We start from the raw sequence: 15777 nt of genomic DNA, 5'->3' as shown, positions 1-15777 counted from the left end.
ATTAAAACTTGAGTGTAGTGACCAAGGAGCTCAGAATATGGCCTTGGATCCTCTGGAGCTAGAGTTGCAGAGTGCTGGGAACCAAATTCAGGTCCTCTGTAAGGGTAGCAGGTGCTCTTTACTGCTGAGCCATCTCTCCTGCCAGATGTTAAAACTTGAAATTTCCCAGGTAGTGGTGGCGGCGCACACCTTTAATCCCAGCACTCAGGAGGCGGGGGGGGGGGGGGGGGGGGGGCATCTTTGAGTTCAAGGTCAGCCTGGTCTACAGAGAGTGAGTTACAGGGCAGCCAGGGCTACACAGAGAAACCCTGTCTCAAAAAGAAAAAAAAAAAAGACAACAAACCTCCAAATGTTCAGTTTTCTCTCAGTGATGTTAAGTGCAGACGTGAGACACCACGAAGAGTAAAGAGACCTTGGGAAAGAGGAAGGGAGTGTGAATTATCATCCTCTTCTCTGCACACTCAGCCTGGCCGGTATTCACAAGTCGCAGAGCCCAGCGAGCTGCAAAAATTGCCCTTAGCACCTGGCAGAGAAGGTCTCCGCAGGTCGTTTGTCCAACTAAGTTGAACCTGGAAAGCAGGTTTTATCTCAGCCATATATGAGGACATCGGGGCCCCTGGCCTGGGAACAGGATGTCTCCTTGACCCAGTCAATATGTTCAGGGTGCAAATGGCCTGACTCAGGGTGCCTGTTGCATAGGAAAAGGAGAGGTGAATGGGGGACACCTTTTGGGGAGTTTGACCAAGAAGGGTGTAAGATTCTAAGAGAATAGTGTCATCTCCAAGACAGCCCTTGCAAATACCAGATATCCAGGCCCATGAGCCGAGCTCAAAAGTGCTTGCCACATGATGCTCCACTAGGAGCCAGGGAAAAACATTTTTATTTATTTGTTCATTCATTAATTTATTTTTCATCGAGGGAAACATGAAGAAATGAACAGAGGTGCTGGAGAGATGGCTCAGAGGTTAAGAGCATTGCCTGCTCTTCCAAAGGTCCTGAGTTCAATTCCCAGCAACCACATGGTGGCTCACAGCCATCTGTAATGGGGTCTGGTGCCCTCTTCTGGCCTGCAGGCATACACACAGACAGAATATTGTATACATAATAAATAAATATTTTTTTTAAAAAAAGAAATGAACAGACAGACAAACAAAACCCCCTGACCAGTTCTTATTATGGATAGAAGTCTTCAGGGGAAAAAAAGCCTGGAGACATAGAAAAATACTCCATAATGGAAAATTTGGGGCCTGTGTTGGAAGTGTTTGTTCCCATAAATGATTGCCCTGCTGAGTTTCGCCTTTCTCTCTCTCACTGAGTCATTTTTATTGCAGACTTTAAGAACAATGTCATTTTGAAGTCTGCGGTTCCCAACAATCTATCCTCCAGCCCCCAGCTTCTTCCTTCTTCCTCAGAGAAAACCATCTTCTTGAATTTGCCTTTTCTGCAGCTCGTGTTTCCTTAATCTTTCAGCCAATTTGTCTGTGTTGGTTTCTAAGTTGGCATGCATGCTCTCCCTACCACAGGGAATTTGTACCACAGATGTGTGCTACCACATCCAGCTTTTTATGTGGGTTCTGGGGACCTGAGCTCAGTACATTAGTCATGTGCTTTAATTATTTGTACTCATTAAACCATCTGCCTGGATTTCTTGCTCCTTTACTTCTGAGACAGGCTGGCCTCAAACTGACACAGCTGAGAGTGACCTTGAACTCCCGTTTCTCCTGCCTCCACCTCCCAAGATCTGGGGTTACCATGCCTAGTTTGGTGCCTGGGATGGAACTCAGGACTTTGTGTATGCTAGACAAGATCTCTACCAACTAGCCGGGCGGTGGTGGCACACACCTTTAATCCCAGCACTTGGGAGGCAGAGGCAGACAGATCTCTGTGAGTTCAAGGCCAGCCTGGTGGACTGGTGGATAGGCTCCAAAGCTAACAGAGAAACCATCTCAAAAACAAAAAACAAAAAAAAAAAAAAACCAAAAAAACTCTATCAGTTGAGTTGTAACCCCTGCCCAGATTTCTTTCCTTTGTCACATTTGCCTATGCTTGCAACATTTTACAGAATGAATAGGAACTTTGTGTCGCCTAACACACCCAGCCCAGGTCCTCTCCCTTGGTCACCACCTGTGACTCTGATTCAGAGGGGAAAGAGTAGCAACATCAACTCCTCCCCCAACTCCCAAGCTAGTATCCCAGCACTGGGGAACTACCGTGTATCAGGCTTGCCAGGGCCCACAGGCCAGAAATGGCATCTCAGGTATCTCAGTGTGTACCAACACAAGATAAAATGAGCAATATCCTGGAAGGAAAACCCACCTCAAAACAGAATTTGGCAAGGTTTGATAGTGTATAGTTGGAATCTTATTACCCAGGAGGCTGAGGCAGGAGAATACTGAGCTACATTTTAAAAAGTTATTCAGAATTTTTATTCTGTATGAGGTCAAAAGACAGAAATAAAGTATTACTACATATATTTAACAAAAATTAAATGAGAATTGGTTACTAAATATTTACAGAATAAGTGATGGGTTAATCACTGTGAACACGTTTGAGCACACCAGGCCCTCACATCTTTAATTCTAGCACTGTCTTGTGGTGATAGAAGGCTGAGTGGTAAGGAGACCTGGGAACTCAAGGCCAGCAGTTCCCAGCCCAGCTCTAGAAACAAGAGAGACTCTGTCTCAAACAAGGTGACAGTGAGAAGTGACTCCTGAAAGATGTCCTCTGACCTCCATGTGGGTGCTGTGGCATGTGTGTGCCTGCACGCATGTGCACGCACATACACTCACAGAGAGAGAGAGAGACGACAGAGAGATTCCCTGAGATTCTTTGGCCTTCCTTCCCTTCTGTAGTAAAACAGAAAGTTCCCACAGGCACAGCCCGCAGCTAGGGTCCTCTTCAGACCCAGCAGATGAAGCTCAGGATGAAAATGTGGCCCACATTTTTCTGTGTGCTTCTGGGAAACCCACACTCCTCAAACCTTAAATTTAGATTTTGAACTACAAAGTCCACTATAGGCTCAGATCCTCTGGGGGTGAATTCTGTGTGACGTGTGGTTAGCACCGCTGGGGACTTCTTTTGGGGAGTAGAATTTGGAATGAATCCTGGAAATGAGACAGTGCTGCTCCCCACTCTGCCCCTCCCCAGTGTTTTAGGGATTACAAAACAGGCTTTTTTCTTATTTTTGATACAAGGTTCCGTGAAGACCAGGCTAGTCTTTAACTCGCTACATAGCCAAGAATGATCTTGAACTTCTGATCCTGCTGTCTCTGCCGAACACTGGGATTATAGGCACATGCCACCATTCCTGGTTTGTGTAGTGCAGCGTTCGAAACCAACGCATGCTAGGCAAGTACTCTACCAACTGAGATATATCCCAGCAGCCCTTTTTTCCTTTTTCTTCCCAAGAGATGGATTAGTTTGGGATAAAATTATCTGAATTTGGACAATTAAATGAAGCCATTTATGAAGTGTGCCTGTAACACAATGAATACTCCGGAAACAAAGGAAATCCCCTTCTGCCCTGCCTTTTGTTTACTGTTTGTCACAGTAGCAGGTGGGAAAGGAGAGAGCATTTCCCATGGACCCCCATGCTCTGCCTGCCCCACATTTCCAGAAATCATTTTTTTCCAAGTGCTAACCACAGCCCTGCCATCCCACCTATTTTAAGTGACTCCCTGTGTTACTGTGTCACCCTCTGGTTATTCTGGTGACCACATGACATGCAGTGCCTCAGCTCTTCACAGCAAGGGCTCCTCAGAAGATGAAGAATTCATCCCAGACCTCAAGCCAATGCTGTTATTTCAGGGATTTTCCCGACATAGTGGAGGCCAGATGGGGACACTTGCAGCTTCAAAGCCAGAGCTGCCTCCAAGTGGGGAGGGTTGAAAGGTAAGCAGTTTTGGGGTGCCGAGCACCTCCCCTGATTGTAGTCTCACACACAAGGCGAGCCTACCACCGTGTGGGAAGCTGCAGCTATGGGATTGGGGTGCAGAGCACCAGATCCCTGTTGTTCCTTTCCCGACATAACACTCAGGAACAAATCAGAAATGTGGTCGTACGGGGTCTGGATGTGGGGGTGTAGTCCAGTGTTTGCCTAGGATGCAGGGAGTGCTGGGCCGGATCCCCAGCACCGCACAAACTGGATGTCGTGGCACACACCTATAATCCCAGGACTTGGAGGTGGAGATAGAAGCCTCAGAGTTTAAGGTCATCCTCAGCTGCATAGTGAGTTCAAGGCAGGCCAGAGACACACGTCTCAAACAAACAAAAACAATGAGCTAAATAAATCTCCAAATAAACAAACAGGGCTTGAGATACGGAGGGGCGCAGGCCTGCACGCTCTGGGGAGTGTGAGGCATCTTAAGATGGCAAAAACTTCTCCATCCATCTCTAAAATAGCCACGTGGCCGGGTAAAAATGAGTCACCATCTGTGGTCGACATCCTGGTTGGCAGCTGAGGTTGCGTGGGCTTGTGGTTCAGGGCTGGAGAAGAGAACCTGGCACACGGGGGGGGGGGGGGGGGGGAGAGAAGTGGGGGGGGGGAGAGAAGTGCCTCTGTCGGGGTTTGGATGAGGAGGACTTGGAGAAGGCTGAGAAAAGAGCAGGCCAGAGAGCAGAGGGACTGGGCGGAAAGGGTCTCAGTGGAGGGAGACGCGGAATCAACAGAACATTTACAGTTGGTCGAAGAGCGGGAAAACTGTGTCTACACGTGGGGTTGATGCTGGTTAAAGAATAAGAAGTACATGCAAATACTGATCGCACCTGCAGATTACCTAGGCAATGACTGTGAGCTGGACCCTGTATCAGAGAGGCACAAGCATTTGTATCCAGCACTGAGGATTGAGAGCTCACTCGAGATCTTCACAGAGCAAGACCCACCCCTCCAGGTGAAGACTGAGCTCAGGCCCCCACTGATTCTGCTCACAGGAATACTCTTTTCCTTTAGGATGGGTTTTCTTCATTGCACTTGATTTTAATCTCCCAAGTAGCATCTTAGATACCCAAGTTTCTGACTTCCTCTCCCTCCTAGCATGTGGAGGGCACTTCAGGGACATCTGTGGGACTTTGGCCTTGTTCTAATGAATTCCACGTGTGTAATGAGATGGTGGGTATATAGACAAGTGGACAAAACCCGAGAAGCTCTGGGCTTAGAGGCAGATGGCTGGACAGAACTGGCCACCCAGAGCTACTGACTCATGAATCCTGGCCAGCTGGTAGCACCCAGGACTGTGGGATTCTTTAGGGCTTATTCCAGTTTCCCCATTTATAACAAATAAACACCATAGAGACTGTCCAGACTTCTTAGATTCCTTACTTACAAAACAACACCATATCCACGCCACATACCTACAATACAGATAGATACATACCACACATGGCACATACCCAGACTTATGTGATGGATATCACATATGTGCCCTACACACCACACATTGGGCACGCACATCACACACTCTTTATACTACACATATGTGTATACACACCCTGGCACAGCGTCCATACAAAGACCTCCTAAAGAAAATGCACATTAGCTGGTGTGTGTGTGTGTGTGTGTGTGTGTGTGTGATACCCCTTCAATCCCAGCACTCAGAAGGCAGAAGCAGGCGGACCTCTGTGAGTTCAAGGTCAGTCTGGGTCTACAGAGTGAATTCCAGGACAACCAGAGATACAAATAGAAAAATTCTGTCTCAAAAAACCAAAAAATAAAAAAAAGGCACGTTTACTTTCATTGTATCCTCCCTGTACACAGGAAAAGTGTCCTCACACCACAAAAAGGAATTCTCTGTGGTATTAAGGGTACTTAAGGATCCCTGCAGCTTCAGTCCCCTCAAGAGTCTGTCAGAAGTGGTAGGTGAGTGATGGTGTCAAAAAAAATAAAAAGTAGCCTTTTCTCCTGCACCCGCCTGGAACCTAAACCCCCATGGATTCCTGCTCGCCCAGGCCACTGTCTCCACTCAATACCAGCTCGGCACCACCAGCCTAGCTCCTTGCCCTGTTGCTATGGGGACCAGCCTGTGGCATCCCGGGCTGAGCCCCGCCTGCCTGCCTCCTTAGTTCTCCACGTGCTGGCTTTGTCAGGGCTCTGTCTCCACAGCTGTGGCCAGCAGAAGACAAGGGCTCTGCCGGGGAGGCAGGACCACCCACAGGACCCCAAGCCGGACTGATCAGGGCCTGAAGCACAGCTCAGCTCTTGACATCTCTGAGGAGACCCCCCAGCTCGCTGCCCTCTGGGACCCGGGTGAGCTCCTCCGGAAGCTGTCCCTCCGAAAGTGTGCCAGTCTCCAAGGTTGCCTGCTTGGGGCGACGGAAGGCGCGAACTCCTCGTTTGTTTTAAAATGACTTTCATTCCCAAAGGAAGTCGGTAAGTACTCTGGCTTTCAGGTGGCTTTGGGGCCTTGTCTGGGGGATCTGTGTGGCTGATTTTCAAGGGGCGGAGCCGGCAGGCAGGACTCTTTCTGAAGGAGGAGGAAGGTGTGTAATTGAAGCCTCCTGAGTGAGGCTGTGAGGAAGTCACTGGGTCTGTCTGCTGTGATTCTGGGGTCCCCAGTTTCCACAAAGAATTAATTGTCTAGGTATTTATTAGACAATATGCAGAGATTTCTCCACCCTTAGTCCACTCTTCCGATTTTGTTTTCAAATGAACAGCAAGGGAAAATAATGTACTTAAATAATATATCATTGCCTGTAAGGGCCCCATGTCAGTGGACAAGCATCTTGTCACCCCTTTTTCCTTTAGTTAGTGTTCCTAGTGCTGCTCTCCCAAGAGTCACCTCTAATGCAAGTGACAATAAACCAAGAGAAAAAGGGATAGTCTGCTTTTCTGTGGGGAATTGGAGGATCATTGAAAGAAACTTGCTCTTTAGGTGAAGGAGGGGGAAATTTTATCCAAGGGTCATGCAGTGTGGCCTGTCTGCACTTTCTGGTGCAGGCCCCTGGGCACTCCAGAAAGTCCCAGTCCCTCCCTCCTTCCCTCCTTCCTTTCCTCCTTTCCTCCCTCCCTCCCTCCCTCCTTTCCTCCCTCCCTCCTTCATTCCTTCCTTCCTTCCTTTCTTCCTTCCCTTCCATCCTCCACTCCTTCCTTTTCTTGTTTTTATGTTAGCCTAGGCTAACCTCCTACTCACATGTAGTTGACTTGGAACTCTTAAATCCTCTCCCTTCCAAGGGCTGAGATTATAGACACACACTACAGTATCCATTATCCAGCTCAGCTGTGTGTAGATTATGCTCTATATCAGTGGTTCTCAACCTATGGGCCATGAACCATTTATGGGTTGAAAGACATTTCCCAGGGGTTGCCTAAGACCATCTGCATATCAGATTTCGCATTATGATTCATAGCAGTTCATTCATTATTTAAAGTTGTGAGGCAGCAACAAAAATCATTTTTTGGCTGGGGGTCACCGCAACATGAGGAACCGTATTCAGGGGTCGCAGCGTTAGGAAGGTTGAGGACCACTGCTCTATATCACTCTGTAAGCTAAGACAGAGTTCTCATTTCCTAGAGCAACTGAGAACATAGGCATGGTTGGCTGAAATTAGCCTGAGGTGAAAAGAATGTGTGCTTAGCTGTGTGGGGGTGGGGTGGGGGGTAAGTGAGGGGTTTGAGCAGGTCATTAGGGGCTGTATCTTGTACACAGAAGTAAGTCAAGGATCTCTGTAGTGGTAAACCCAGCTGTTCCTGGACCACAGCTTACAGCTTCTCCTTCCCTGACTTTGTTCTGGGGTAGGGGGTGGTCCACTGAAGGGCTTCTGGCTTTGAGGCCTGAAAACCAGGGTTATCTAGGGTGGGCAACTGATTTCCAGTCCCTCCGCCCCAAGGCTGGGCTGGGTCCCAGGGCGTCTCCTCATCCTTGAGCCCAGGGACTCAGAGCTCAGGATCCTGACAGAGACCTTAGTTTCCTTATTTGGGCTGTGAGAGCTTGTTTGGTGAGAGTCAGCCTATTGTTGGTCTGCTACTGTTCCAGCAGAGTGGGTTACACACACGTGGCCTTGGGGTCAGAGCACCCACTGTAAGAGGATCATGTGTCACCTACTGGCAGCCTTCTGTGGCATGGAAGAGCCAAGGGTACTTTTATGTCCTGAGTGGCTGGCAGTCGGGTCTGATAAGAGCTCCCCACTTCCAGCCTTCTGGGAGACCATACACATCTGGTCCATTTACTAAGTTTAATGGATATAGCGTCACATCACCCTTGCAGCTTCAGAGAGCGGCTGGGGCGTACACTCTCTCCCATGGAGGGAGGCTGAGCGGGGACTATCAGAGACAGAACAAGCTGGGGTGGAGACTCAGCTCAGCGTTCCAGGGACATCTGAGACCCCATATGTGTCTTTGTGGCCTACGGTCCCATAAGAGGTTAAGAAGCTTTGTGATAGAGATGTGTTCAGGAAGAGGGAAGAGACTGACGACTGCCCTGTCCAGATCAGCACCTGCCCCTGGATGACTATCACAGTCCCAGGTGTGCAGCCAGCGACGGTGCAGCCATCTGTGCCTACCGTCGATCTGTGTGAGCCAGCGAAGGGATAGCCAGCCACCCTCCCGCAGTCCGCTGAGGAGCTCTGTTTGAGTCAGTTTCGTGGAGTTCAGTCCGTTCCCAAACTTGCTTTGTAGCCAAAGGCGATTTTTAGTTACTGATCCTCCTGTCTCCAGCTCTCATGTGTGTACCACCATGCCCAGATTACACAGTTCTGGGAATTGAACCCCATGCTTCATGTATGCTGTCCCATGAAGGTGCTGTACCAGCTGAGTCAACCAGGCCAACTGAGGAACTTTTAATCTCCCTATGTCCAAAAGCCCTGTGCCTACTGCAGGGGCCTAACTAACCAATCGCTGATCATATCTGGTCATGACATCTGGTCATAGATAGATCTATGATAGATATAAAACTAATTAATAGAATCCATCCTTCTTCCTTCTTTCCTTCTCTCCTTTTCTCCCTCCCTCTCTCTTTTTTGTTTGTTTGTTTGTTTGTTTGAGACAGGGTTTCTCTGCTTCTCTGTATTCTTTGGAACCTGTCCTGGCACAAGCTCCTGTAGACCAGGCTGGCCTCAAACTCATAGAGATCCACCTGCCTCTCCCTCCCTTCTTTCCTTCTCTCCCCCCATCTCCCTTTTTCTAGATAGCTCTGTGGGCATCCTCAGTTACTGACAGCTCGGTTCTTTCCAGTTCTCCACACCCGGAGCTTGCCAGCTCAGCCTCATCCTGTTAGAAGGATCCTCTAAGTACACACCTGCTGTTGAACCCTGAGCAATTTTCGCTTAGGGAGGAGCTGGGAATAAAGAGTGAAGAGTAAAGGTTGGGTCCAAGTGGTGGTAAAAATAACCATTTGGCAGGATCTAGTGTCTGGGTTGGATGCGGAGGGTAGAGGCAGGTTCCACATCGCTCAGGCTTCAGAGGGTGTTCCTGGCTGACGCTGCGCAGCTGCACCGGAACAAAGCTGGAATTATGGTCTATTCAGGGCCTGATGGAGTAGGGGCGTGGCCACCCCTTTAGTGCCTTAGTTTTTATGGATCACTCTATTTATGCTTCAACGCTTTTTTTCTTATAGTGTAAAGGAGGGGGGAGCACCAGTCACAGACTTCGCATGAAGGGCAGACACATCAGAGCTTTTTGTTATAAGTAAGAAGAAGCAATTGCTTTCACTTCAGGCTCAACTGTTATCGGAGGGACTGCCAGAGTCAGCCTGTAATTATGTCCCCTGTCTGGGATGCTCTCAAAATGCCATTTCACTTAGGCACTGAGCTGGTACTGCCTCTTCAGTTCAGAGCTGAATGCTCTGTGCACTAAGATGACTGAACCATCAAATATTTGAAAAGCTTTTTTATTTTTAAGATCAAGAGGTATAGAGAAGCCTCATTAATTAGCTACTCTCTGTTCCCAGCATTTTACATGCACGACCTAGCTGGAGTTGAGGGCCCATCCAAGGTCAATGAGCTGACTGATTTCACACACAGACCTTTTTTGAGCACCCTGCGGCTATTTCCCCGAGAGGAGAAGGCAAGCCCGGGTAAGATTTTGTCAAAGTTTGGGAAATATTGTTCACCCCTGACCTGAGTGCCATTGTAATTGAATGACCTAGAAAGCTTTCTGAAAGAAAAGAAAATGGTTTTCAGAAAAGGGACTCGCTCTCAGCTCCCCTCTCTTGGTTTCTTGGCTACATTTTTCCTTAGGGAAATTTAAGGGCGGTGAAGTAGGGATTAAAATCTCCATATATAAACAGACACGGAGACAGCTGGCTCTCATTGCACAAGAACTCTGGGCTGAGAATCTTGGACGAGCAACCAGAAGTTTTGCGCTTTTATTTTTAAATGGATTGACTTTTCTCTTGGTTACAAATATTGTGAATTAATCTCGTAAAATGTGTGAGTTATTGAGAAATTTTGAGAAGAAAACAAAAATTATTGTATGCTCATTACCCCAACAGACCCACACAAGTGGTCTCCTGGAAGCGTTGTCTTCCTGGGTCTAGGCTATCAGTCAGAAGGAGTTTGGCTGTTGGGCCCAGAAGCTGACAAGCATATCTGGGGGCTGGGAAGATAGTTCCGTCTGTAAAGTGCTTACCTTGCAAATACAAGGACCTGGGTACAACCCTCAGATCTTACATAAAAGGAGCCGAAGAGATGGCTCAGTTGGTAAAGCACCCATTGTGCAAGCATTAGGTCCTGAGTTTACATCCCTAATACCCGTGCACATTGATCCCAGCAGAGGCAGAGGCAAGCAGATCTCTGTGAGTTCAAGGCCAACCTGGTCTACAAGAGCTAGTTCCAAGATAACTAAGACTGTGACAAGAGGAAACCCTGTCTCAAAAAAAAAAAAAAACAATCAAGCAAAAAATATTCATGTACAAAAAAGTAAGGAAGGGGCTAGAGAGATGTGGGTAAGAGCATTGCTGCTCCTCCAGAGGACTAGGGTTTGGTCCCCAGCACCCACACAGTGGCTCACAACCATCTGTAACTCCAGTTCCAGGAAGTCTAACCTTCTTCTGGCCTCTGAGGGCAAGGTGTGCACATAGTACACACACAGACATGCATATAGGCAAAGCACTCAGACACAGAAATTGAGGACCATAACTGATCTTGACTGATGGCTTCCCCACAAATGTGCCCACACACACAATTCATACCTGCATATGCATATACACTACCAACATAAGCACAACATGTACACACACACACATTCACACCTGCACATGAATATACACATACACACATAAACACAACATGCACAGACACAGACAGACAGACAGACAGACACACACAGACACACACACACACCTCTCTGGGCATGATGCACTGGCATGTAACCCCAGTGCTGAGACAACTGGACTACACAATGAGACTTTGCGTCAAAAAAAGAGAGGAAGGGAGAGAAAAGGTGTTCAGGACCTAAGGAACCACACTTGAGGTTGCTTTCTGGCTTCCACATGCATATATGCACACAAATGTGCCCACACATACATGAACATGCACACACACATACATGCAAAGATGCTCCCTGTCCATGCCTCTTGGAAGTACTAGAAGGGTCTCCACCCTTCTGCTTTGTTGGTCTGGTGTTTATTTGTCTTTATGAAAAGATAAGACCGACTTAGACATTTTGCCCAGCACTTGGATTCTAAAGGGTTCCAGGAAGGATTTGGGACTTGTGACTCTCAGTTCCCAAGAACAGATGGGTAACTGGAAAACTCCATGCCCTCATGGCTAGAGTGACTGGTTGGGACCCAAACAAATGAAGGGCTAGCACGGGGGTTCCCTTGCTCTGCAAGGTCTCACTGTCTTTCCTTCTCCAGGAATTGCCTGTGGAGCCTGCTATATGTTCTGTGTCTAGCAGCTGATTAGTAAAGGGTCATTGACTAGGTAAACAGCATTGGCTCAGCCTCAGCTGTGGGTTCTGTCCTGGCAAGTGGATCTTTCCTATGGGGATTCCCAGAAAGTGGCATTTTCCCATACATTCCCCTGTAGACAGGTCTCTGCTCCACTTCCCTCTCCTTCAAGGTCTCTCTGAGTCTGCTCTTGGGCTTTTGATCTTCACAGAGGATCCCGAGTTAGGGGCCTGGTTCCCCCTAAGTCATTGCTAGGTTTCTTAGAGAATAAGGCTTAGGGATCTTATAGGCAGGATAGGGGCCTAGGAAGGGGTGTCCTTCCTCTTGGGAGCTGCCTCCTGTGCAGTGAGCTGCTTGGCGGGAGAGGGAAACACCCCTGATGGATATCTGAGGGGGACCTGGAGCCGATGTGGCCTTCCTCTGCAGAGCCTCTGGCTGCACGAAGTTATTCAGGGTCCTTGAGGTTGAATAGCATATACAGGCTTTCATGTCTACGGTGTTATGGTTTGAATATGAAATGTCTCTCACAAGTTCATGTGTTTGTTTCAGTTTTTGAGACAGGGTTCCATGTAGTTCAGGCTGGCCTCAAACTCAATACGTCGCCAAGGACTACCTTGAATTGATCTTCCTTTCTGCACCTCTGCAGGGATGGAATGACAGGCATGTGTCACCATGCCTGGCTGGTTAGTGTTAGCTTCCTGCTTCATAGCTGGTGGAGTTATTAGGGGAGGTCATAAACCTTTAGCAGGTGGGACCTCTCTGGAGGAAGTACATCACTCACTGGGGGCATCCCTTGGATGTGTATTATCCTTGGTTTTTTCCAGTCCCACCCTCTCTGCTTCCTGATCAGTCACTATGTAAAGCATTCTATTACATTCCCACTGCCACAATGGACTGATAGATTGTGAACCTTGAAACCGTTGGCCGGGATAGGTTCTTCCTCCTTTAAGCCGTATCTGGCAGGCAATGTGTCTCAGTGATACACGGTTAACACATCAGGAACATTGTAGGGCTGTGGGTTCATCAGGCCATTGGTCTCTCATACTCTTGGCTGAAATGATCAGAAAAATTAGAACATGTGCCTTCACTTCCCAGTGCCCACTCTTCTACTTTGGGCCGGAGCTTCCCTCCTTCTGACCTCAGGTCACCTCCTTGCTCTTTTCCTGATGAAAATATTGTACCGTGGATCTACTGCTGCCTAACATATCACCCAGAATTTAGTGGCTTAAAAAAGTGGTAGGGGCTAGGAAATGATTGGGTGAGTGATTTAGATCCCACACACAAGCCATTGTGGGCAGTTCTCTGTAACCCAGTTCTGAGGAAATGAAAGAAGTGTATGTCTGGAGCTCACTGGCCAGCCAGTCCAGCTGAAAGAGTGAGGTCCAGGGTCAGGGTCAATCCCCAGAGCTCACTGGCCAGCCAGTCCAGCTGAAAGAGTGAGGTCCAGGGTCAGGGTCAATCCCCAGAGCTCACTGGCCAGCCAGTCCAGCTGAAAGAGTGAGGTCCAGGGTCAGGGTCAGACCCTGTCTTGAAAAATAACATGAAAGGCCAGAAAGATGGCTCAGGGATGTTCTGTATTGGCGTCCCTTCCAGGGAGGCTTCCAACCCAAAGAACAAAGAACACCACACAGAAAATGGCCTCATCAAATCCAGTGCTCACAATATCTAGCAGCAGACATGGACCGGGAAAGTTGAGGCAGGCAGCCCGAGTGTTTCTGGTTGAGCTTTCTCCCCATGACTGTGCCCCTGGTTTTTCTTCCCACCTCAGGCTCTTTTCTACCATATGATAGATAATAATGCCCTCTTGGAAGTGCCGTTCTCCAGGACACAGTGTTTTCACTCTTGGTCCGTTAGGCTGTCTTCTCCTCCTTGTCACAGAGTTTTGGGGGGCAGCTCATTCCCAAACAAGAAACCTTGAAGGACATTTGATATACACACTTGGGTCTAAGTGGAGATCAACTTCCTCTCAAGCTTGATGAAATGAGTTTGATCTCTAGAATGGCGGAAGTGATCCCACATGGCGGAAGTAGAGAACTGACCTCTGAAACTGTCTTCTGGCCTCCACATGCACACCATGGCCCATGTGCACCCACTCAAAAACACTCAAATTAAAATGTACTATAAAAGGTTAGGAGGGGAGAGATAGGGAAGATACCCTACATTGACCTCTGACCTCAGCATACATGTGCACCCTTGCGTGCATGTACCCATGCACACACAGGTGAGCACACTTACATGTATATACTCATATCCTACACACACACACACACACACACACACACACACACACACACAAGCACACAGTAGTGAATCTATTACCACTGTTCAGTTGTCTGGTCAGGAATTTGGGTGTGGCCTGGCTCTAGTTACTGTCAGATGGTGGCTGGGATACGCATCTTCGAAGGTAGCTCACTCTTTCAATCAGGGCAAGTTGGTGCTGATTGTTGGCTGGGGTCTCGGTTTCTTGTGCATAAGTCTTAGAGCTGCTTGATTACCCTTCCAACATGGAGACTGACTCTACCCTGCCGCAACGGAAACAGCAGTGCTGTGTGTGAATGACCCGATCTAGGAAGTCACCCGGCCACCTATGCAGGCTGTATTGGACACTAGTATTTATGAGTCATTCGTAGTGGGAGGGGCAATGAAAGAGTTTATCAGGATATAGTCATTTTCTGAGACAGGGCTCTCTATGTAGCTTTGGAGCCTGTCCTGAAACTAGCTCTGTAGACCAGGCTGGCCTCAAACTCACAGAGATCTGCCTCCCTCTGCCTCTCAAGTGCTGGGATTAAAACTGTGTGCCAGCACCATCCAGCTCATGGGGGTTCTTTTTAGAGGTGTCACCCCAAGTCCAGGCAATGCTTCTTCCCAAGAGGGCATTGGCCTCCCTCCATTTTGACCTCTTTTTTTTTCCCCTCACTTTTTTGAGCCCTGGCTGTCTTGGAACTGGATTGTAGACAAGGCTGGCTGCCTCTGCCTTCTGAGTGCTGGGATTAGGGGCGAGCACCATCACACCTGGCCTTGGCTTTGCTTTTAAGCCATAGGGGTTCTCCCTCCTCCCTACTTTCTTCCCTCTGAAACTGTCTTCTGGCCTCCACATGCACACCATGGCCCATGTGCACCCACTCAAAAACACTCAAATTAAAATGTACTATAAAAGGTTAGGAGGGGAGAGATAGGGAAGATACCCTACATTGACCTCTGACCTCAGCATACATGTGCACCCTTGCGTGCATGTACCCATGCACACACAGGTGAGCCCTTCTCTCCAGTCTTCACACCTGGCCTGTCCTGCCGCTGCTCATCTTGACTTCCTCCAGCTGATCCTGGCGGAATGGCTCCCAGGCCTGGTGAGAGTCCACCGCTGGCCTCCAGACTCAGGATGTGGCAGCAGAGGGACAACAGGTGCTGTGCTTCCTGGCCTGAGCTGGAAGCATCTGGGTGGCCCAAGGCCACCTCCTCAGGCCACGGGGTCCTTCAGGGAGTGAAGCAAAGGTCTCTGGGCTTCACACTGGCAGCACGGCAAGGGAGGCTCAGACAGGGACTGAGTCTCCAGGTCCTCAGACAGGGACTGAGTCTCCAGGTCCTCAGACAGGGACTGAGTCTCCAGGTCCTTGTCTGGCTTCGCCCTCACTCCTCACAACACTTCTAAAGCGCATAACCTCTCCATTTTATGGAAGAAGAATTTGAGGCTCTGGGACAGTCTATCAAAGACACACGTCCTGAGAGCTAAGGTCTGAGCTCCTGGAGATCTGGACCATTCTAGCCTATCACTTCTGCATACAGCAGCTTTGTGTGTGTGCGTGTGTGTGTGTGTGTGTGTGTGTGTCCCACACAGTGGCCAACAGAATCAGAAGAACCTGTAAAAGTTCTGCATCACCTCAGTCTTCAGCTTCTGGAAGAGGACAATGCTCACCTTGCAAACATGAGAACCTGGGTTTGACCCCCAGAACCCACATAA

General features: G+C 48.6%; 1 protein-coding gene across 1 annotated transcript in view; it reads left to right on the top strand.

Moving 5' to 3' along the window:
• Window positions 1–6142: 6142 nt before the first annotated feature.
• LOC121434017 (FYVE, RhoGEF and PH domain-containing protein 3-like) overlaps window positions 6143–15777 on the top strand; it is a 56996-nt gene continuing 47361 nt past the window's right edge. The window contains exon 1 of the mRNA XM_041632758.1: window positions 6143–6364. The gene's annotated coding sequence lies outside the window, so the exon portion shown is untranslated. The remainder of the gene's footprint in view (window positions 6365–15777) is intronic.

The sequence above is a fragment of the Microtus oregoni genome, unplaced genomic scaffold (genome assembly GCF_018167655.1).
Source record: "Microtus oregoni isolate MIOR12 unplaced genomic scaffold, Mior012 000042F_ref0000377, whole genome shotgun sequence".
Taxonomy (NCBI): Eukaryota; Metazoa; Chordata; class Mammalia; order Rodentia; family Cricetidae; genus Microtus; species Microtus oregoni.
Note: the sequence above shows the minus strand (reverse complement) of the source record. Positions and strands in the feature narration are given on the sequence as shown.